Source organism: Oncorhynchus mykiss, chromosome 15, assembly GCF_057628025.1.
Source record: "Oncorhynchus mykiss isolate SJ-2025 chromosome 15, ASM5762802v1, whole genome shotgun sequence".
Lineage (NCBI taxonomy): Eukaryota > Metazoa > Chordata > Actinopteri > Salmoniformes > Salmonidae > Oncorhynchus > Oncorhynchus mykiss.
Window position 1 is genome coordinate 38583175 of NC_143036.1, and position 25464 is coordinate 38608638.

Here is a 25464-nt window from a genome sequence, read left to right on the forward strand (position 1 = left end):
GTGCAGTTTAAAGTTTGCCACAAGCCACCTGGGAGACACACCAAACGTGGAAGAAGGTGCTCTGGTCAGATAAAACCAAAATTGAACTTTTTGGCAACAATGCAAAACGTTATGTTTGGTGTAAAAGCAACACACCATCCCCAATGTCAAACATGGTGGTGGCAGCATCATGGTTTGGGCCTGCTTTTCTTCAGCAGGGACAGGGAAGATGGTTAAAATTGATGGGAAGATGGATGGAGACAAATACAGGACCATTCTGGAAGAAAACCTGATGGAGTCTGCAAAAGACCTGAGACTGGGACGGAGATTTGACTTCCAACAAGACAATGATCCAAAACATGAAGCAAAATCTACAATGGAATGGTTCAAAAATAAACATATCCAGGTGTTAGAATGGCCAAGTCAAAGTCCAGACCTGAATCCAATCGAGAATCTGTGGAAAGAACTGAAAACTGCTGTTCACAAATGCTCTCCATCCAACCTCACTGAGCTCGAGCTCTTTTGCAAGGAGGAATGGGAAAAAATTTCAGTCTCTCGATGTGCAAAACTGATAGAGACATACCCCAAGCGACTTACAGCTGTAATCGCAGCAAAAGGTGGCGCTACAAAGTATTAACTTAAGGGGGCTGAATAATTTTGCACGCCCAATTTTTCAGTTTTTGATTTGTTAAAAAAGTTTGAAATATCCAATAAATGTCGTTCCACTTCATGATTGTGTCCCACTTGTTGTTGATTCTTCACAAAAAAATACAGTTTTATATCTTTATGTTTGAAGCCTGAAATGTGGCAAAAGGTCGCAAAGTTCAAGGGGGCCGAATACGTTCGCAAGACACTGTATATACAGGCATCATTGAAGTACAGTAAAACACACTGTACAATATACCATGTGCACACCAATGGTTTATCTGAACATACTGGTACCACATCTCCTACCTGGACATACTGGTACCACAGTTCCTACTTGGACATACTGGTACCACAGGTCCTACCTGGACATACTGGTCCTACAGCTCCTACCTGGACATACTGGTACTACAGCTCCTACCTGGACATACTGGTACCACAGCTCCTAACTGGACATACTGGTCCTACAGCTCCTACCTGGACATACTGGTACCACAGCTCCTACCTGGACATACTGGTCCTACAGCTCCTACCTGGACATACTGGTACCGCAGCTCCTACCTGAACATACTGGTACCACAGCTCCTACCTGAACATACTGGTACCATAGCTCCTACCTGGACATACTGGTACCACAGCTTCTACCTGGACATACTGGTCCTACAGCTCCTACCTGAACATACTGGTACCACAGCTCCTACCTGGACATACTGGTCCTACAGCTCCTACCTGGACATACTGGTACCACAGCTCCTACCTGAACATACTGGTACCACAGCTCCTACCTGGACATACTGGTCCTACAGCTCCTACCTGAACATACTGGTACCACAGCTCCTACCTGGACATACTGGTCCTACAGCTCCTACCTGGACATACTGGTACCACAGCTCCTACCTGAACATACTGGTACCACAGCTCCTACCTGAACATACTGGTACCATAGCTCCTACCTGGACATACTGGTACCACAGCTCCTACCTGGACATACTGGTACTACAGCTCCTACCTGGACATCCTGGTACCACAGCTCCTACCTGAACATACTGGTACCACAGCTCCTACCTGAACATAGTGGTACAACAGCTCCTACCTGGACATACTGGTACCACAGCTCCTACCTGGACATACTGGTCCTACAGCTCCTACCTGAATATACTGGTACCATTGCTCCTACCTGGACATACTGGTACCACAGCTCCTACCTGGACATACTGGTACTACAGCTCCTACCTGGACATACTGGTACCGCAGCTCCTTCAATCGGTCACTATTCCTCTCAAATGGCACCTTGTAGAGTTGTTTCATAGTCACTTGATTTTTTTTTTCAAAACTCTGTCTATAGTGGAAATGCTGACAGAATTGATTTTTGTGAATATATTGTTGTCATATATCATTGCACTTTGGATCTCTCTTAGCCTGACGGAATTGTTGGCTATGACCATGTTGCAAATGTCGTGTTCTTGCTGATGGCTGAATACTGCTGCTCTGCCAACAGCATGAGGTCCTATATATGACATGTAGAATTCACAAATACATTGTGCTACAGAGTTGTATATTGTATTCAAATTTTGCTGTATTACTGTATATTCCTCATACATATCTTAAGGTACATTGTGATTTTCAGACTTGCATTTACTTTTACAATAGTTTCTCTATTGTTGTCAATGAAATCCTGTAACGAAAGTAAAATAATCTGTACATATTTACCTGTTTTCCCTACGGAATGTTTGCACAATTGATGACACTGTGGACCTGTTTACATTAGGCTGAACACTATGACCAGCCTCTTCCATTGTAAGACTGTGGTTTATGACATGTCCCACAATTGTGGCTTTGATTTCATCAGGGACTCTTATTCTTTGCATTCTACCTCTTCCTCTATTATGTCTTCCCCTAACACCACCACCACGCATTCTTACACATCTTATTTTTTCACTTCCACGAGCATGTAGCTGCTGTTCAGGGTTGTGATGTTCCTCCGTGTTAAAAAATGGTAGTGATTGTGCAAGCTCCATATATATGCTTCCAAATTTGATTGGTTGATTGGTAAGATTGTGATTCCTATTTCATTTCTGTGTCACCTGGCAGGTCATTTGCCAATTTAGCAGACATCACAAACATTTCATGTCATAGATATTTATGGAATATACATGCATGTCTGACAGATTTTGATAATTGAATGGATAATTTTGCATGTGATGGCTCACACGATGAAAGAATGTTTAGAAGTTGTGAAGAGTACGACAATTTCACTGAGAATCAACTCATCAGTTTTGATCAGCAAGCCATGTGCATGTAGTTATTGTGGAAATTGTATACAATTGTACTCACTCTTTCGCACACCTGCAATTTGCTTAAATTAATGCAATATTCAACAACAGATTTTTACCTTGTCAGCACGGGGATTTGATCTTGCAACCTTTCGGTTACAAGTCCAAAGCTCTAACCACTAGGCTACCTGCCTCCCCTCCTGTCACACATGAAGGAGTTAAGTGCTCCGGTGTTGGGCTTCTGTTTCCTGAAGAGTTGGGGTCTCTAAATCCTCCATGAAAGCACCTGGGTCTGACAACCAACCAGGCATTACAGGACTGGTCCTGGAACTTCTGTCCTCCTGGCCCAGTGTTCCCATGAATATATATCAAATGGCACCCTATTCCCTATATAGTGCACTACATTTGATCTGGGCCCTGGTCAAAAGTAGTACACTAATAGGGTGCCATTTGGGATGCAAACATTGTGTTTCAGGCCCCTGCTCCTTCCACGCTGTGAGCGAACAGCTCAAACGGGCCGCATTTAGCTGAGCTGAGCTCTGGGCAGAGGGGAAGGGGAGTTACTGAGGGAAGTCAAGGTAAACAAAATTCCCTACAGCCTCAACTGAGCCAGGACCGTTTAGCAGTCCCCCCCCACATCTCTCTGTCAGTAGCGTCAGTAGCGTCTGTCAGCAGCGTTCAAATCATTGACTTGGGGGGGGGGGGGGGGGGGGGGTTGCCTCAAGGAAGGTTTACTGTACTGTAAGACTTAGTCTAAATCTATACTGGTTCCACACACACATATCCAACCTGAGAGAGCTGCTGGACTGGACATCCCTCCTCATCCCAGACCAGACATTAGAGAGAGGCTGGAGTCACAGCACTAGGCAGCGTAACACATAACACACTACATATTTCAAACATACAGTACAGTAGCTAGTTGCACGGAGCAGCTCCAGTGGCTGGGGTATCATCTGCTCACCACATCCAGTCCACAACCTGAAATCCTGTTACAGATAAAGCATGACTAAGAGGAAACTTCAGAAATATTTGCTGCAGTGTTTTTTCCGGACTGCTGCTTTCACTCACTCTCTCACTCTACCTCCTTATCCCGCTCTCTCTTTATTCTATCCCCTCTCTCCCTTTTCTTGTTCACTTGTTTACTTTGAGCATACAGTACACAGAAAACGAAAATGAAAACACAGACAGTGCAAAGCAAAGCACAGGAGGAGTGTAGAGCACCCGTGGCAACAACAGCACAACATTTTTCTCATTTAGAGATTTAAAGCTATAAAATACATACCAGCTACGAGATGGCAACGGCCAATTTCTGGAATACTTTCAGTTGAAAATTACCAACAATTACCATCTGCATTTGGTAATTTACATCAATTTACCTCACAAAGCTTTCTTGTGAAAGAGCCTCTTTAATACAGAAAGTTGTCTGAAGCTGTCCACAAGGATTTATGGTTTCAGCAAACAATCCCCAGCCCTCTGGAAGCAACGTAAAGCAAAGAGGAGGGTGTGTTGATTTTGTACAAGGGACAAAATCAAGCACCATCCTTATAAAACTGTGAGATACCAAGTGTAGATGTCAAATCAAACGGGAAGGGCAATTCATCTTGTCACTTTTTCTGCTTAGCCCTGGTACACACTTCCTCTGGGAAAGCTAGCAGCCCCCGAAAGCTCCTCATTCCTGAACTTGTTCACAGAGCTGCCCAATAGAACCAGGGAACGGAATGCAGGACAAAACCCACAATAACACAGTGGCAAAACACAAAACCTCTAAGTGAAGCATTTTGTACACCTAATGAAATCACAGAGGCAAACACTAAAAAATAGTTTGGGGATATTAACTCTGCTCATATAAGGATGTTTTCATATTTTTCATGCAATATTAAAAGTTGCTTTAAGGTTTAAATGCAGTTTATGAAATTTGACGAGATGCAATGAAATAGCATTTGGATATTTTAAGACCGAGGGACCGAAAAAAAAAGAAGCGAAAAAACTCAGACAGATCACTAATGTCTTTTCCAGTGTAAAATACTTTCTTTTCAATGCTTAATTTCCTCTGCTAAGCTTAGGGGACTGTGTTATACACCATTAAGAATGCTGGGGAGGAAAGTTACAGTACTCTGAGTGCAGAGAGAGAGAGAGAGAGAGAATCCTACAAAAGCATTATACTACTTGTGGTTGTACATGTTTTGAGAGCTTTTCAATGGCAGAGAAAATACCCTTTGATATATGGTTGCAATAATACAAGAGGCAGTCTTGAATTTTACACTCCGCCGTAAATTAGACCGAATGTAACATTACAGAAAGAGAGCCCAGCATCGCTCCTCGATAAACCCCACTCAAACAAGGATAGGAAATATTGTTTTAACACACCAATCCATAGATCATAAGCAGGATGTACACTTTTTTTATATAGACTTTATTTAACTAGGCAAGTCAGTTAAGAACAAATTCTTATTTAGATTGACTGACTACCGGGGAACAGTGGGATATCTGCCTTGTTCAGAGAAAGAACAACAGGTTTTTACCTTGTCAGCTCGGGGATTCAATCCCAGCAACCTTTTGGTTACTGGCCCAACGCTCGAACCACTAGGCTACCTGCCGGCCCTACATAATGTTGGCCAGGCCTCAATGTCTCACTTAGTGTTGCCCCACTGGGCACATACATCAAGTCAACATCTATTCTCCTCTGGGTCAACGTAAAATCATTGAAATGACATGGAAACAACGTTGATTCAACCAATGTGTTCCCAGTGGGGCAATACCGAGGACTGGCCACCCGTCAGGGCTTGGTTCCTCCCTAAGTTTCTTCCTGCCTTCCTATGGGGTTTTTCCTCGCCACCGTGCTTCTACATCTGCATTGCTTGCTCTTTGGGGTTTTTAGGCTGCATTTCTGCATAAGCACTTTGTGAAATCTTCTGATGTAAAAAGGGCTTTATAAATGCATTTGATTGATTGATTGACTACAGACAGGCTCTGGTGCTGTAATGTTTCCAGGCGTCAGGCATCCACAGACTGTTAGTATGAACCCAGTCAGACTGAAACAATGCAGCTGCCATGTGTGTGTTTCCTTTAACTGCTCAGATGAACAACAATTTAAACACGCAATAGTGGTGTAACGTAACGTGGCCTGCCTTTCTTTCTTAATTAAGCTCTTTAAAATCCCCAAAATACATTTTGGATTTGTGTTGAAACAACTCACTCTGCACTGGGCACATTAATAAGGGCAAACAGAAAGAGACTGATTATCAGGGTGGTATGCAGGGCGAGCATACACGCACACACGTACACAAACGTGTACGTACAGAGACACAAACACACTCACACAGCTGTCCAGGTTTTGTTGTGGCTTGAACTACAAAAAAAATATTCTGCTTAACGACTTTTGCAAATTGGACATCGGAACACCCAATGTTCAGTCCAGCTACCAATCATGGCTAGCGTTGAACCACATACACTGCAACAGCAGATCAAGCTAAAGTACACCATTAAATGAACATGGGAACAAATATTTGGCTGCAATGGTAGAACCACTTCTTAAATTTATATCGCAGTTGTTGTTGAAAAAAAAACTATGTGGTCACAAAAGATTTCTCGTGTGAAAATCCTGTTCTGAAAGTAATGTGATTGAATTAGAAAAAAAAACTGGAACATTTTCCCAAACATTGCATTACACTCTACGACATGACATTAAACACAGTTTAATCTAAGCTTCAAATATTTAGATTAATGTCACATAAATATAAACATGACTAGTTAGGAAAAAGCTTTGGAAAATGAAAATAATAAAGAATATTATTCCCTATTCTGAGTCAATTATGGATTATGACAAAATAACATTGAAGTATCCCCCATAACATAGTGTTGTTCTCCTTTAGCTCTAGACAACTGTGGCCCTGTTCCTTGGGCCTAAAACATGTCACTGCCGCATTCTGCTCTCATGTCAGGGGACAACTCCTAGCAACAGTTACCCAAGATACAGCCTTTTGACTTGCTCTGTAATGGCATCTAGGGTCTACAAGGGAAGTGGCACTTTGCACACACTGAGTTGTTTGCTTTGCTGAATTCCCATGACGGTTAGAAAGTGGAGTCATGTTACGGAAAAGAATAAAACTAGCTTTGTTTCTGCTCCGTTGGTCAAAGGCTCTGAAAATAGTTACAGCTTTTCAGCGTTTATTACCAATGTTTTCACACATCACTAAAACAAAGTAGAGTGATGGGGCTCATAGACTTTTTCATCAATGCTGATTAAGTATTTTGTCTCAAAACACCAACTAAACTGCAAAAAATAACTATGTGCAATTACATTATACTGAAAATCTAAAGGAATTACTGTACCAGTCAAAGTTTGGACACACCTACTTATTCAAGGGTTTTTCTTTATGTTTGACTATTTTCTACATTGTAGAATAATAGCGAAGACATCAAAACTATGAAATAACACATATGGAATCATGTAATAACCAAAAAAGTGTTAAACAAATCAAGATATATGTTATATTTGAAATTCTTCAAAGTAGCCATATATTTCGATTTGTTTAACACTTCTTTAGTTATTACATGATTCCATATGTGTTATTTCATAGTTTTGATGTCTTCACTGTTATTATACAATGTAGAAAATAGTAAAACATAAAGAAAAACCCTTGAATGAGTAGGTTTGTCCAAACCTTTGACTGGTACTGTATAAATACACATTTAAAGAAAGTTTATGAAGGTGTGAGGAGAATGCTCGGAGGAAATCATCTTGAGCAAAGATATTAATGAAAATATATGTATTTTTTACTTTTTACCTTTTTTTCTCACCAATTTTGTGATATCCAATTGGCAGTTGCAGTCTTGTCACCTCGCTGCAACTCCCATATGGACTCGGGAGAGACGAAGGTCGAGAGCCATACGTCCTCCGAAACACGACCCTGCACAGTCAGTCACAGTCACAGCTTCTTGACTCACTGCATGTTTAACCCGGAAGCCAGCCGCACCAATGTGTCTTAGGAAACAGTACAACTGGCAACCATGTCAGCGTGCATGCACCAGGCCCGCCACAGGAGGCGCTACAGCGTGATGGGACAAGGACATCCCAACCAGCCAAGCCCTCCCCTAACTCGGACGACGCTGAGCCAATCGTGCGTTGCCTCATAGGTCTCCCGGGTTGCGGCCGGCTGCGACACAGCCTGGAATCGATTACCAATCAGTACCTTGACCACTAGGTGTGGAAAGGACAAGTGCTTGTGAGCAAAGAAGTGAACATACCTTCACCACTCTGTTCTCGTGCATGGTGATGTAGTTGCTGGGGTTCTGGAACAGGGTCTGAGCTGCGGTCTGGTGGACCGAGGAGTCCTTGGACTTCAGGGGGGGACGGCCTCCCCAAACGATACCCTGTTACTGCCGCACATGCAGCAGCGGGCGACTGCCTCAGCCAGGTAACGACACAGCTTATCATCAGTCTGTAATACAGAGAACAAGACATCAGACATCTATGGGTGCATCTCAAATGGTACCCTATTCCCTATATAGTGCACTACTTTTGACTAGGGCCTATACTATGAATACTACTCAATAGAGCTTGTTTACAGGGATCTCAGAACTATTAAGTTACTTTATGATAATATAATAGATAGTCAATTTATAATAGGACTGAATATTCCCAGTAAACACTAATTGAGAAGGATTATAGGTATTTTATGTCCTCCTTCAATGAGATGCACACACTTGCCAGTACCTCTTTGTTGTTTGATTTCAGCAAATTAACAATCAGTTCCAATCCACCGACAAAGGAGCGCACCATTTCCCCTACATCCTAAATGTCAAAAGCCTGTTATTAGCTTGGCGCTCTCAATCTGTAAAATAAAGGGAGCAGAATTCAGTGTAATGGGCAGGGAGGCAAGCCGGGGCATTTGAGCAGAGCAGAGAAAATGAAAGATACACACATGCTAAGGAAAAATAAAAAGCCTTTTCATCAGCCTTAGCAAAAATCAAAACCCCATCAGTGCCAGTCAGCCCAATCGGAGGTAATGTGAGTAGCCATGGTTCTGTCCTGCTTTCTGCTCCACGGAAAGTGCCATTGTCAATACGGATGGTCTGTGTGGTGTGCCAGTAGCTATTCCACATCAAGCACGCCAAATAGGTGAGATAGGTTCTGTTTGTTATAAAAAGCCATTTACAGAAATCAACAGAGTAATTTGGGGGGGGATTTCTTGCCAAGTAATACGAGGGCCAAGGGAAACTAATACTTCTACAGCAGACCTATCTAATGTCAGCCTATCCATTTGGATGATGAGTAATTTGGACTTCCTTTTCTACCCCTCCATGTAGGTTAGGCCAACACTGTTCAGTACACTAATACTCAGAATGCCTACAGATGTTCTATCTTCATTTGATCACGCTGTTGTTGCAGAGAATTTTCCTGTGCAGCAGGAAATGCTAGTTACAGTCTATTCAAGGTATAAAAAGGCTTCTAAAGTTTGAAATTTCCACTTTAAAATGTCAGATTTGATAAATCCTTTCAAAAAATGTATCAACCCATACAAAAAGGTCCATTAATTATAATCCACATAATACTTCACATTTCCTGTTGCTGCAGGATTATTTTCCAGCTGTGAGAAACTGGTCAAATTAAGATAGCACATCTGTATCTAGTGACCTTTCCACTGTTCAGAAGAACAAGGGACCGGAGTCAGTCACAAAGGAACTGAAGGAGTCAGTGTGTTAGTGTGTTTCCCTGACCGTTCAGGCCAAGCTACCATCATAGACCCTGATTTGAGTTCATGGGCACCAGTAATGGGCTGATACCACAGGAGTCTCAGACACTTATGGGGCTACCGCCGCTGGTGAGCCTCTTTCAGAACCACCTCGGACGCAGCCTTCATTGAGGCTTGGCAGATCGGGATGCTTTTTAAATCATACATCAACATAATCGTCACCTAAGGGGGGAATATACAGCATCAAAGGTGCTGTAAAGTACTTAAGTAAAAATACTTTAAAGTGCTACTTAAGTCATTTTTGGGGGTATCTGTACTTTACTATTTATATGTTTGATTACTTTTACTTTTACTTCACTACATTCCTTAAGAATATTATGTATATTTTACACCATACATTTTCCCTGACACCCAAAAGTACTCAATACATTTTGAATTCTTAGCAGGGCAGGAAAATAGTTAAATTCACACACTTATCAACCTAACGTCACTGGTCATCCCTACTGCCTCTGATCTGGAGGACTCACTAAACTCTCATGCTTCGTTTGTAATTTATGTCTGAGTGTTGGAGTGTGCCCTGGCTTTCCGTAATTTAAAAAAACAAGAAAAAGGTGCCATCTGGTTTGCTAATTTGAAATTATTTATACTTTTACTTTTGATACTTAAGTACATTTTAACAATTACATTTACTTTTCATACTTACGTCTATTTGAAACTACATTTTTTCAGACTTCCTCAAGTAGAATTTTACTGAGTGACTTTTACTCATGACAGTTGGGTACTTTTTCCACCACTGAGTATCAGGGTGTCATACACAGCTACTGCCAGCCTGTAATGTCTCGATTAATATGGAAATAATGAACCAAGATTATGGAAAGTGTATAATTAGAGAGGGCAGAATGATAATTGTCACAAAGCACGCTCCATCTACATCTCCATCAACATTATATCTCCATCTATGACACTATTGCCTCGGTGATTAAGACCTTTAAAACCTGTTTGGGATAGGGGGCAGTATTTTCACGTCCGGATGAAAAGCGTGCCCAAAGTAAACTGCCTGTTACTCAGGCCCAGAAACCTGTTACTCAGGCCCAGAAGGATATGCATATAATTGGTAGATTTGGATAGAGAACACTCTAAAGTTTCTAAAACCGATAAAATAATGTCTGTGAGTATAACATAACCTATTTGGCAGGCAAAATCCCAAGGACAAACCATCCAGGAAATTTAAATTGGGTTTCTATGGGAACCTAGATTTCTGTGCCACTTTGTTGCAGTTCCTATTGCTTCCACTAGACGTCAACAGTCTTTAGAAATTGGTTGATGTTTTTCTTTAGAGAAATGAAGAAGTATGGCTATTCAGAACGAGGGTCGAGCCTAGTGTACTCTTTTGTTTGGGGCGGGCGACATGAAAGTAGCTCCATTTTCATTTTAGCCACAATTGAACACAGTGTATTCCGTCTTAAACTTTATAGATTATTTGCGTTTTAAAATACCTAAAGTTGTATTATGTTTGGACCAATATTACAGGTAACCTATTAGATAAATGGTAGTCATGTTGGGCGAGTTGGAACTGGTGTTTTTCTGAACCAAACGCTCCAAATAAATTGACATTTTGGAGATATAACGACGGAATTAATCGAACAAAAGTACCACTTGTGATGTTTATGGGACATATTGGTGTGCCAACAGAAGAAAATCTTCAAAGGTAAGGCATGAATTATATCGTTATTTCTGAGTTTTGGGTCATGCCTGGTGGGTTGAATTATGATTGTCATGAGTTTGTTTGATGGGTTGCTGTTCTCAGATAATAGCATGGTTTGCTTTCCCCGTAAACCCTTTTTGAAATCTGACATGGTGGCTGGATTAACAAAACGTTAAGCTGTATTTTGGTGTGCTGTAAACTTGTGTAAACTGTTTGGTGTGCTGTAAACTTGTGATTGTATGAAAGTTAAATATTTCTAATAATTTACTTTGAATTTCGCGATCTGCAATTTCACCGGATGTTGTCGAAACGTTCCGCTAGCGGAACCCCTAAAATGTATACGGGTCAACATTCACAAGGCCGCATGCCAGACGGATTACTAGGACGTGTACTCTGAGCAAACTGACAAACTGACAAACTGGCAAGTGTCTTCACTGACATTTTCAACCTCCCCCTGTCTGAGTCTGTAATACCAACATGTTTCAAGCAGACCACCATAGTCCCTGTGCCCAAGAACACTAAGGTAACCTGCCTAAATGACTACTGACCCGTAGCACTCAGATCTGTAGCCATGAAGTGCATTGAAAGCTGGTCATGGCTCACATCAACACCATTATCCCAGAAAACCTAGACCCACTCCAATTTGCATACCGCCCCAACAGATCCACAGATGATGCAATCTCTATTGCACTCAACACTGCCCTTTCCCAACGGGATAAAAGGTGATAATAGTGCTACGTGAATTCTCATTGACGTGGCTGTAGAGGAACAGGTTGAGAGCTTCAAATTCCTAGGTGTCCACATCACCAACAAACAATCATGGTCCAAACACACCAAGACAGTCATGAAGCCTATTCCCCCTCAGGAGACTGAAAAGATTTGGCATGGGTCCTCAGATCCTCAAAAGGTTCCACAGCTGCACCATTGACTGGTTGCATCACTGCCTGGTATGGCAACTGCTCGGCCTCCGACTACAAGGCACTAAGGAGGGTAGTGCGAACGGACCAGTACATCACTGGGGCAAAGCTTCCTGCCATCCAGGACCTCTATACCAGGCGGTGTCAGAGGAAGGCCTAAATAATGTAAAAGACTCCAGCTACCCTAGTCATAGACTGTTTTCTCCACTACCTCACAGCAAGCGGTACCGGAGCACCAAGTCTAGGTCAAAGAGGCTTCTAAACAGTTTCTACCCCCAAGCCTTAAGAGTCCTGAACATCTAATCAAATGGCTACCCAGGCTGACTATTTGCATTGCCCCCTATTTTACGATGCTGCTACTCTGCTACTTTATTATCTATGCTTACTCACTTAAATAACTGTACCTACATGTACATATTACCTCAATTACCTTGACTAACCAGTGCCCCTGCACATTGACTCTGTACCGGTACCCCCTGTATATAGCCTCGCTATTGTTATTTTACTGCTGCTCTTTAATGATTTGTTACTTGTATTTCTTGTTTTTTTTTGTTGGTATTTTTCTTAAAACTGTATTGTTGGTTAAGGGCTTGTAAGTAAGCATTTCAGTGTAAGGTCTACACCTGTATTCGGTGCATGCGACAAATAACATTTGATTTCATTTGATTAATCATAACCCCCTCCCTTTGGAGGTTGTGTGGGGTTGTGCTCACTTGTAAAATACATTTACATCTCAATGGGACTCACCTTGTTAAATAAAGGATAAATCAATCAATAGCCACACCAGTTAACCACAATCACACTAGCCTCAATGTGAGTGGCCTATTTCACAAGGGACAAATCAAATCAAATGTTATTGGTCACATACACATGGTTAGCAGATGTTAATGCGAGTGTAGCAAAATGCTTGTGCTTCTAGTTCCGACCATGCAGTAATATCTAACAAGTAATCTAACAATTTCACAACAACTACCTTATACACACAAGTGTAAAGGAATGAATAAGAATATGTACATATAAATATATGGATGAGTGATGGCCAAACGGCATAGGCAGGATGCAGTAGACGGTATAGAGTACATTATATACATATCAGATGAGTACTGTAGGGTATGTAAACATTATATAAAGTGGCATTGTTTAAAGTGACTAGTGATACATTTATTACATCCAATTTTTTATTATTAAAGTGGCTAGAGATTTGAGTGGTAGCAGTCTGATGACCTTGAGATAGAAGCTGTTTTTCAGTCTCTCTGTCCCAGCTTTGATGCACCTGTACTGACCTCACCTTCTGGATGATAGCGGGGTGAACAGGCAGTGGCTCATGTGGTTGTTGTCCTTGATGATCATTTTGGCCTTCCTGTGACATTGGGTGGTGTAGGTGTCCTGGAGGGCAGGTAGTTTGCCCCCGTTGATGCGTTGTGCAGACCTCACTACCCTCTGGAAAGCCATACAGTTGCCGTACCAGGCGGTGATATAGCCCGACAGGATGCTCTCGATTGTGCATCTGTAAAAGTTTGATTGTTTTTGGTGACAAGCCAAATTTATTTAGCCTCCTGCTGTTGCCTTCTTCACCACGCTGTCTGTGTGGGTGGACCATTTCTGTTTGTGTACGCCGAGGAACTTAAAACTTTCCACCTTCTTAACTACTGTCCCTTCAATGTGGATAGGGGGGGTGCTCCCTCTGCTGTTTCCTGAAATCCACGATCATCTCCTTTGTTTTGTTGACGTTGAGTGTGAGGTTATTTTCCTGACACCACACTCCGAGGGGGCCCCCACCTCCTCCCTGTAGGCCGTCTCGCCGTTGTTGGTAATCAAGCCTACCACTGTGTCGTCTGCAAACGTGATGATTGAGTTGGAGGCGTGCATGGCCACGCAGTCATGGTTGAACAGGGAGTACAGGAGAGGGCTGAGAACGCACCCTTGTGGGGCCCCAGTGTTGAGGATCAGTGATGTTGTTTCCTACCCTCACCACCTGGGGGCGGCCCGTCAGAAGTCCAGGACCCAGTTGCACAGGGCAGGGTCAAGACCCAGGGTCTCGAGCTTAATGACGAGTTTGGAGGGTACTATGGTGTTAAATGCTGAGCTGTAGTCGATGAACAGCATTCTTACATAGGACAGGATTGCAGACATTGAGGAGTTTTGAATTGAGCCTTCTAGCTCTGACAGACCAGGGCTCAGAGAGCTGGACAGGACATGGTGGTGTTTCTCTCTCCACTCCCCTCAGATGTGGTGCCAGAAGACGAGCAGTGTGTGCCGGGCCAGAACCAGGGCCAGGAGCTGACCACCCCTCCGCTCCACTCTGCCCCAACAACACACAGCACAGGAAGCATTTCCTCAGGAATACTGATGATGCCACGACTCACCAGCAACAGGGGAAGCGCTTCTCAAGCCACCAGCTGTGAAAGACTAGTGAGGATCCCTTTCATGGCCTGGACAGAACCCCTGATCCCTGAAAACCGCACCATTATGAAGCCTGCTGCTGTCCCTTTCCCCAAAGATAAAATTAGATAGAATACACATTATCTGGTCGGTGTGCGTGATGTAGCCTAGACCCGAGGGAGAGGGAAGGAAGTGGCACAGCACTTCCCAAGTGGCACAGCAGAGTAGTTTGCCCTGACCCTCTCCAGCAAGCAATCAGGCTCCTACTTCCATATGCTGCTAAACGGTAGGCTACTATGTCAAATAAAAAATACACCATTCACTGCAAGTTGCCCGTGTCCTGGCAAATTAATGATGCCCTTCATTACATGAGCAGCAAGGCAGGTTACATCCTTGATTGAGGGAACAAAGCTAATTGATTGATTCACTGCAAAGCCCCAGCTGACTGCCTGCATGCAATAATGACTGGGGCTTTACTCACAGCAGAGAGCTGGCCAGGCAAGCCAGGCAGGCCGGTAAATGGGGCGTACTGTTCCTGAATCCTCTATGTGTCTAAATGTGTCTGAGGACGAGTAGAGGTATGGACTGGACTGAAGCATCCAACAGCTGCATTTACACCGTGATTCTCTCAAAATCCATTGTGGAACTGCTAACTAAAACCACATGGGGGTTTTATCTAAATAACTACTACTACACCGAGCAGTTTCGAATTCCCCTCGCTCTCCTCGACGGACAAAACCCTGCACTGTTTAGCTCTTGTCATTGACCCTGTCTCAGAAATCAACCAAAGAGCATGTTCATGTATTTCTACAAAAATTGGCACTGTAGAGTCCAGACAAACATTGTCAAACTTTGTTAGCGTTCAAATAGTGAGTTGAGCTGCGGCCGGTCCTCCTCTTCCATATGGTTGCCATATATCATTTTTGCGACACTTCTGAGCCAGTTCTATATGAATGCAATAGACTGTGGGCGGGTAAGTCCCATATGGCACCCTGTTTCCTACATAGTGCACTACTGGTCAAAATAAGTGCACTATATAGGGAACAGGGTGCAATTTGGAATGCAGAGTGTATATTGCATGCTATACAGTCTGACCTAATGTTGTGAGGACTGTACATTAGAAGTATGTTCAGCAGCCTAGATTGGATATGCAGCATGGGGTCACAGGAGACACGGCCTGCCTGGCACCCTGCTTGTTGTGTAAGAAGAAACTGCTGCTGGTTGTGTGACACTGTAACTCAGAGCATGTTGAGAGAGGATTTTCAACAGAGGAATCAGAACATGCCACAGGATATTACTCCTCCAAGTCCCTGCCTGCCTGCCTGCCTGCCTGCCTGCCTGCCTGCCTGCCTGCCTGCCTGCCTGCCTGCCTGTGCCTGCCTGCCTGCCTGCCTGCCTGCCTGCCTGCCTGCCTGCCTGCCTGCCTGCACTGTTTCCCAGTTCACCAACAAAGATCAGAGTGTTCTGCTTTATATTAGAGGAGGGTTCATGTAAGCCTATAGTGAGTGACACAGCATTGCCCCTGCTACAACCTCCCAACACCAGATTGACTTTAAAGCTGCAATATGTAACTTCATTCTCATTGAAAGCCAGTCTAAGAAGCCGAAGATCTGTTCTATCTGTGATATTTCTATGCTTCCCGGTTTTTAAGTTTCGCTTTTGAGTCTTTTACATTCGATTTTGTACACCAGCTTGAAACAGCTAAAAATACAATATTTGTGGTTATGGAAAATATATTTTACAGCGGTTTAGATGGTACAATGATTCTCTACACTATACTTGCTTGTTCAGTCACATAAACTCAAAATTAGGCAAACTAGAATTTTTGCAACCAGGAAATGGGGGAGAGATTTCTGCATAGTGCATCTTTAAGGACAGAGAGCCTTGAGGAGGCAGACATGATGATATAACAGGCTGAACAGTGACAGAGAGAGGGATCCAAACACGAAAAACATTATAAAATATTACAACACTGATCAACTTGCAATATAACAACAACTTTTATGGCAAAGACAAATTTGTTGTTAAGCAAATCAAATCAAATCAAATGTATTTATATAGCCCTTCGTACATCAGCTGATATCTCAAAGTGCTGTACAGAAACCCAGCCTAAAACCCCAAACAGCAAGCAATGCAGGTGTAGAAGCACGGTGGCTAGGAAAAACTCCCTAGAAAGGCCAAAACCTAGGAAGAAAACTAGAGAGGAACCAGGCTATGTGGGGTGGCCAGTCCTCTTCTGGCTGTGCCGGGTGGAGATTATAACAGAACATGGCCAAGATGTTCAAATGTTCATAAATGACCAGCATGGTCGAATAATAATAAGGCAGAACAGTTGAAACTGGAGCAGCAGCACGGCCAGGTGGACTGGGGACAGCAAGGAGTCATCATGTCAGGTAGTCCTGGGGCATGGTCCTAGGGCTCAGGTCCTCCGAGAGAGAGAAAGAAAGAGAGAAAGAGAGAATTAGAGGAAGCACACTTAAATTCACACAGGACACCGAATAGGACAGGAGAAGTACTCCAGATATAACAAACTGACCCTAGCCCCCCAACACATAAACTACTGCAGCATAAATACTGGAGGCTGAGACAGGAGGGGTCAGGAGACACTGTGGCCCCATCCGAGGACACCCACGGACAGGGCCAAACAGGAAGGATATAACCCCACCCACTTTGCCAAAGCACAGCCCCCACACCACTAGAGGGATATCTTCAACCACCAACTTACCATCCTGAGACAAGGCTGAGTATAGTCCACAAAGATCTCCGCCATGGCACAACCCAAGGGGGGGCGCCAACCCAGACAGAATGACCACATCAGTGAATCAACCCACTCAGGTGACTCACCCCTTCCAGGGACGGCATGAGAGAGCCCCAGTAAGCCAGTGACTCAGCCCCTGTAATAGGGTTAGAGGCAGAGAATCCCAGTGGAAAGAGGGGAACCGGCCAGGCAGAGACAGCAAGGGCGGTTCGTTGCTCCAGAGCCTTTCCGTTCACCTTCCCACTCCTTGGCCAGACTACACTCAATCATATGTCCCACTGAAGAGATAAGTCTTCAGTAAAGACTTAAAGGTTGAGACCGAGTTTGCGTCTCTGACATGGGTAGGCAGACCGTTCCATAAAAATGGAGCTCTATAGGAGAAAGCCCTGCCTCCAGCTGTTTGCTTAGAAATTCTAGGGACAATTAGGAGGCCTGCGTCTTGTGACCGTAGCGTACGTGTAGGTATGTACGGCAGGACCAAATCTGAGAGATAGGTAGGAGCAAGCCCATGTAATGCTTTGTAGGTTAGCAGTAAAACCTTGAAATCAGCCCTTGCTTTGACAGGAAGCCAGTGTAGGGAGGCTAGCACTGGAGTAATATGATCAAATTTTTTGGTTCTAGTCAGGATTCTAGCAGCCGTATTTAGCACTAACTGAAGTTTATTTAGTGCTTTATCCAGGTAGCCGGAAAGTAGAGCATTGCAGTAGTCTAACCTAGAAGTGACAAAAGCATGGATTCATTTTTCTGCATCATTTTTGGACAGAAAGTTTCTGATTTTTGCAATGTTACGTAGATGGAAAAAAGCTGTCCTTGAAATGGTCTTGATATGTTCTTCAATAGAGAGATCAGGGTCCAGAGTAATGCCGAGGTCCTTCACAGTTTTATTTGAGACGACTGTACAACCATTAAGATTAATTGTCAGATTCAACAGAAGATCTCTTTGTTTCTTGGGACCTAGAACAAGCATCTCTGTTTTGTCCGAATTTAAAAGTAGAAAGTTTGCAGCCATCCACTTCCATATGTCTGAAACACATGCTTCTAGCAAGTGCAATTTTGGGGCTTCACCATGTTTCATTGAAATGTACAGCTGTGTGTAATCCGCATAGCAGTGAAAGTTAACAATATGTTTTCGAATGACATCCCCAAGAGGTAAAACAATATAGTGAAAACAATAGTGGTCCTAAAACGGAACCTTGAGGAACACCGAAATTTACAGTTGATTTGTCAGAGGACAAACCATTCAAAGAGACAAACTGATATCATTCCGACAGATAAGATCTAAACCAGGCCAGAACTTGTCCGTGTAGACCAATTTGGGTTTCCAATCTCTCCAAAGCAGAATTGTCATTATAATTAAAAACAAATGTAGTGCTACTGTGAGTGAAAACAAAAAGTTTGGTACTATACATTTGCATTTTCAATGCATGGACAAATATCCCATGCACCACTGGCCTGGACATCTGGATTTGGGTTTTTCAAGAAGGACCAAAGCAGGCGCACTCCATCCAGATGGTCAATGATCCTGTTGAGGAAGAGAAAAAGGAGAAGAGTGAGAGAAAATAGAGAGAGAGAGGGAAGTGAGAAAAGGGAGAGAGAGACACAGAGAGAGGGAGAGAGAGAGAGAAAGTGAGAGAGAGAAGAGAAAGAGAGCGAGAGAGAGACAAAGTCAGAAAGAGAGAGGAGAGAAAGGAAGAGGGAGAGAGAGAGAGAAGAGGAAGAGAAAGGAGATAGATTGATATTACAGTGGGCACAGTCAGTGTGATCTACACCATACTTTCATAGTTAAGAGGAGCATTTGAGAGCTTCTCTTTCTCAGAACTGTCTGGGCTGGTCTGTGCCATACAGTAGCAGTTTGTCCAGGTCCAGGCCCTGAAAACCCATCACAGGGCAGGATCAAAGGTATCAGACATTTAGCTGAATGGGTTTTCAATCACAAACCAACCTTCACCAGTCCAATTCGGTTTCCACCACAGCTCTAAAAACCTGCTCTCTGTCTGTCTTGTAAAGTGAATCTCCATGAGAAATCACTGACCACCTACGTGATGTTAGGCCAAAGGTTAACTGGTGTAGATTCATGTATAGTGAGTGAAGTCCATACAGATATTTATTTATAGAACCAAAACAACATTATGCTGTACGGTGGGTAGTTCAGGGGTACTTCTTTCCAAATCAAACAGAGCCAGTAGACAGGTCTCTCTATATTTCATTGCGTCTGAGTTGAAGTTTACTTAAGCATAAGCCATATTTCATGCTGCGTACATGACTGTAGTTAAGGCTGTAGTCAGGGTCTGGGAACCCAAAGAATTACACCACAATGTGCCCGTTGTCTGGTATAAATAACATGTAACGTGTTTCCCATGTGTGCTTCCACCAACAAGGGCCGACATTGAATTCTGTCATAATTAATTAAACACTCCCTAATCACGGTATCTCCGTGACTGCAAACGAGCGAGCACTCATCAGAAGAAGTCCCCTGCGCCATCTGTCTTCCGTTTGCACATAAATCAGTCTGGGGGATCATAACATAAGATTCAAGTCCGTAGGGCCTCCTAAATCAAGCCCAACAACAAACTAAACTTCATATCAAGTGCCAGAAAAGTACTGTCCTCAGAAGAGCAGGTATGAAACACGTTAGCATGAAGGAGACAACTGACAGTTTGGATGAGGGATGGAAACGGGGAGACCACAAAGTCTCAAGGCATTTGCACAACGTGTGCTCTTTCTTGTAAGTTACAGAAAGTACTAGGAGGGATTGTAATGTGATATTTTCCTGTATTTGAATATTTATTTTGTCTATGATTTCATGAACCTATACAGTGCAATATAATAAAAATAAGCAAATAAAATAATTAGTTAGTTAAAGTTATTTAAATATATATATATATATATAGGTAGTCTTATCGATAAGTTTGTTTTGAATAGTTGTCACGTCCTGAACGTAGAGAGCTTTTTATGTCTCTATTTTGGTTTGGTCAGGGTGTGATTTGGGTGGGCATTCTATGTTCTTTATTTCTATGTTTTGTGTTTCTATGTTTTGGCCGGTTATGGTTCTCAATCAGGGACAGCTGTCTATCGTTGTCGCTGATTGGGAATCATACTTAGGCAGCCTTTGGCTTTGCCACCTTAGGTTGTGGGATGTTTTTTTTTTTTTAAAGCATTCAGAACGTGACGTTCGTTGGTCCTTTTGTTGTTTTGTTTAGTGTTCAGTTGAAATAAAGTATGAACACTTACCACGCTGCATCTTGGTCCACTTCTTCCGACGAGCGTTTCAATAGTGAGCGTTACAATAGTAACCCTTCCTACAACCAAAAAAAATTTAAATCACGTTCTGAAAAGAACATGAAAAGAACATGAAAAAACATGCGTAAGTCAGACATGGCTTTCGGACAAATATCAAATTTCACATATGTTATTTTTTCACATAAACTCAGTCATGTGGTTTCCCAACATTTCACAGGTGATATTAGGATAGCATACCTTCCGGCAGGTAGCCTAGTGGTTAGAGCATTGGGCCAGTAACCGAAAGCTTGCTGGATCAAATCCCCGAGCTGACAAGGTAAAAATCTGTAATTCTGCCCCTGAGCAAGGCAGTTACCTCACTGTTCCCCAGGCGCCGAAGATGTCGATTAAGGAAGCCCCCCGCACCTCTCTGATTCATATTTCAGTTGAATACATTCAGTTGGACAACTGACTAGCGCATGTGTGCTTTGGAAACTGGCAGGATTAGAACCTGGGGCTCCCACAGGAGAAGCCAACATCATGACCATTCAACCAACAAACACATCCGACTCATGTCAACTACACTTTCACATGTGCATTTTCACACTGCAAATCCAATTTTCGCAACTGCAATTCATGTGAGGTGAAAGCACGCTTTTCTTCTCACATGTGAAAAGGTGGTGTTACCATGTGAACTCTAAATCAAATAAATGTGAAAATATGATTTCAACGTGAAATTTAAGCTCAACATGTGAAAACAGCTATCTCACATGAAAAAAAGCTATTTGTGTTCATTTTTTTGTAAGGGAACAACGTATTTTCCTGGCCATGTGATCCTGCACCAGGAAAACAAAGCCAAACAAAGCCAAGTTAACTGACATGGATTTTGCGCCTGAATTTGGAGCACCAGACTTTGGACCACAGACAAACAGACATCACCCTGTAGTCCAGTAAATCATTGAGACAATAGCAGGCCCTGGCCCTTAATCTGAGAACCAGCTCTGACCATACGTGGTCTGGAGCAGGAAACAATCAAATGTGAGCTATGTTAATTGCTCAAGCGAACTACTGTACACACAGGTCCTCAAAATAAGTCACTGCCACAAGACATACAAAAAGCACTTATGGAAATAATGACTTTCAACTAAATGTGAATGCAAAATGACAAGGCCTAAATATACATTCCATGTGAAAACATGGACCTGAATGAATGGGTTCTGATGTAACATTCTGCCTGGGCTGTGTGTTGAATGTCTTCGAGAAATTAGGCTAGGTAGCCTAATTGCTGAATGGCCTTATTTCTTCACAACCACGTTCTGCACTTTTTATTGCACCACTGTGGTTCTGCTTATCATAACCATATTACTTTTTCCTGACAATGGCGTTAATGGCTTGCCTAACAAAATGAATAAGTCATTTATTTGCGTCCAGTGTTAATTAAGTAAGGGTCTTGCCGTCTGTAACAGCCTTGTAAAAGCAATGAAATTCAGATGGGACTGTATACTGTACTGTTTGCAGCATTTGCGAGCATTGAAACCAAATGAGCACATACTGTAGTCTAGAAGCAGGACTGGACTGAACGTGTTCAGTGTTTGTTTTTACAGCCCTGAGGGCTTGGATGGCTGAAGGTATGCTACCCTGACCAGCCTAGCACCATGAATGACCACAGAAGTACAGTAAAACTGTGGGACGCGCCACCACAACCATATTTATCACAGCAGGGTCAATAAACAAGGCTTTTTAAAAGTGTCACTCAGCTGAAAAAGAACATGAAACATGAAACCTACCTGGTAAAGATGAATGATTAAGATCATAGCCTTACATTATCATTAGGACACATGCCAAGTTGTGTCATAACACTGTCTGTCAACAACATTATTAGAACCAATTATGATGCTGAATGGTCGCTAATAACAGAGGTTATGACACATTTTGAAGAGCTTGCAATGACATTGCAGTGCATTAAAAACAAGGTTTTTGTTTTTCCACATTTCCACAAACAAGGTTTATGTTTTTCCACATTTCCTGATGGTGGCCCTGTTGGCAGGTTTCTGGGCCTTGTACTCCTGGAACCTGAGGGAAGGCATAGCACCAGGGTCAATCAATCACTTAAGTCAACCATTCACTTTAATCTTTATATAGCCTTATATGTTATATGCTGCTTTGGACATACGTGTATGGGCTTGAAGAATAGGACAGTGATAGACATTTTAAATATTTGAGTCACATAATTCTCAATCATAATCAATATCCTGTTGATCAATGGTTCCCAAACTTTTTATAGTCCCATACCCCTTCAAACATTCAACCTCCAGCTGTGTACCCCCTCTAGCACCTGGGTCAGCGCAATCTCAAATGTTGTGTTTTGCCATAATTGTAAGCCTGCCACACACGATACATACGATACATTTATTAACCTCTTTGGGCTGAGATCCCGCAAACAGGATCGATATGACAACAGCCAGTGAAAGTGCAGGGCGCCAAATTCAAAACAACAGAAATCCCATAATTAAAATTCCTCAAACATAGAAGCATTATACACCATTTTAAAGATACACTTCTTGTTAATCCCACCACAGTGTCCGATTTCAAAAAGGCTTTTACGACGAAAGCAAACCAAAATAATCATTTTAGGTCAGAGCCAAGTCACAGAAAAACACAGCCATTTTTCCAGCCAAAGAGACGAGTCACAAAAAGCAGAAATATAGATCAAATGAATCACTAACCTTTGATGATCTTCATCAGATGACACTCATAGGACTTCATGTTACACAATACATGTATGTTTTGTTCGATAAAGTTCCTATTTATGTAAAAAACCTCAGTTTACATTGGCGCGTTACGTTCAGTAGTTCCAAAACATCCGGTGATTTTGCAGAGAGCCACATCAATTTACAGAAATACTCATAATAAACATTGAGAAAAGGTACAACTATTATGCACGGTGTGTCAGATTTCAAAAAAGCTTTACCGAAAAAGCACACCATGCTATAATCTGAGTACAGCGCTCAGAGACCAAAACAACCCAAACATATATCCGCCATGTTGTGTAGTCAACAGAAGTCAGAAATAGCATTATGAATATTCACTTACCTATGATGATCTTCATCAGAATGCACTCCCAGGAATTCCAGTTCCACAATAAATGTTTGTTTTGTTTCGATAATGTCCATCATTTATGTCTAAATACCTCCTTTTTGTTCGCGCGTTTAGCCCAGTATTCCAAATTCATGACGTACGATCACTAGGTGCAGACGAAAAGTCCAAAAGTTACGTTACTGTCCGTAGAAACATGTCAAACGATGTATAGAATCAATCTTTAGGATGTTTTTAACATAAATCTTCAATAATATTCCAACCGGAGAATTCCTTTGTCTTCAGAAATGCAATGGGATTCAAGCTAACTCTCACGTGAACGCTCGTGGCCAGCTCGTGGCTCTCTGGCTGACCTCTGACTCATTCCCCTCTCATTCGCCCCCACTTCACAGTAGAAGCATCAAACAAGGTTCTAAAGACTGTTGACACCCAGTGGAAGCCTTAGGAAGTGCAATTTGACCCCATAGACACTGTGCGTTCGATAGGGAATGAGTTGAAAAACTACAAACCTCAGATTTCCCACCCCCTGGTTGGATTTTTTTCTCAGGTTTTTGCCTGCCAAATGAGTTCTGTTATACTCACAGACATCATTCAAACAGTTTTAGAAACTTTAGAGTGTTTTCTATCCAAATAATAATATGCATATATTAGCAACTGGGCCTGAGTAGCAGACAGTTTACTCTGGGCACCTTATTCATCCAAGCTACTCAATACTGCCCCCAGCCATAACAAGTTTGTAAACATAAGAATGAGTGTGAGTTTTTGTCACAACCCGGCTTGTGGGAAATGACAAAGAGCTTTTATAGGACCAGGGCACAAATAATAATAATCAATAATTTTGCTCTTTTTTAACCATCTTACATATAAAACCTTATTTGTAACTTGCCACAGGTTAATGAGAAGAGTGTGCTTGAAAGGACGCACATAACGCTGCAATGTTGGATTGTATTGGAGAGAGTCTCAGTCTTAAATAATTTTCCACACACAGTCTGTGCCTGTATTTAGTTTTCATGCTCGTGAGGGCAGAGAATCCACTCTCACATAGGTACATGGTTACAAAGGGCATCAGTGTCTTAACAGCACGATTTGCCAAGGCAGGATACTCTGAGTGCAGCCCCATCCAGAAATCTGTCAGTGGCTTCTGATTAAATTAAATTTTCACAGAACCGCTTGTTGCAATTTTGATGAGGCTCGTTTGTCCAGATATCGGTAAGTGGACTGGAGGCAGGGCAGAAAGGGATAACAAATCCAGTTGTTTGTGTCATCCATTTCGGGGAAGTACCTGCGTAATTGCGCACCCAACTCACTCAGGTGCTTCACTATATCACATTTAACATTGTCCATAAGCTTGAGTTTGCACACAAAAAAAATCAAACAATGATGTAAAGACCTGTGTGTTGTCCTTGTTAATGCAGACAGAGAAGAGCTCCAACTTCTTAAACAATTTTGTCCCGCACATTGAAAATAGTTGCAGAGAGTCCCTGTAATCCTAGATTCAGAGAAAAAGCATCACCCAGATGCAAGCAGTCAGACAAGTGAAAATTATGGTCTGTAAAAAAAACTTTAAGCTCGTCTCTCAATTTAACCTGTCTACGATACTGGTTCCCAATTGGGAATCAACCCTCCCACGTTCAGCTGAAACGGTGGCGCATGGAACGCAAAAATATTCTTAAAAATATTTAACCTCCACACATTAACAAGTCCAATAGCTCAAATGAAAGATAAACACCTTGTTCATCTAGCCAGCAAGTCAGATTTCTAAAATGTTTTACGGCGAAAACATAGCACATATATA

General features: G+C 42.4%; 1 long non-coding RNA gene and 1 pseudogene across 2 annotated transcripts in view; both read right to left on the bottom strand.

The window, feature by feature from the left end:
- The window catches only part of LOC149977453 (armadillo repeat-containing protein gudu-like), a 32348-nt pseudogene extending 9688 nt beyond the window's left edge, over positions 1 to 22660 (bottom strand). The window contains exons 1-4 of the transcript XR_016486915.1: positions 22594 to 22660; positions 18762 to 19117; positions 8491 to 8691; positions 8145 to 8338 (exon numbers count right to left, since the gene is read on the bottom strand). The product of XR_016486915.1 is annotated as an armadillo repeat-containing protein gudu-like (transcript). The remainder of the gene's footprint in view (positions 1 to 8144; positions 8339 to 8490; positions 8692 to 18761; positions 19118 to 22593) is intronic.
- LOC149977452 (uncharacterized) overlaps positions 1 to 25464 on the bottom strand; it is a 1012103-nt gene that overhangs the window by 327597 nt on the left and 659042 nt on the right. The window lies entirely within an intron of this gene.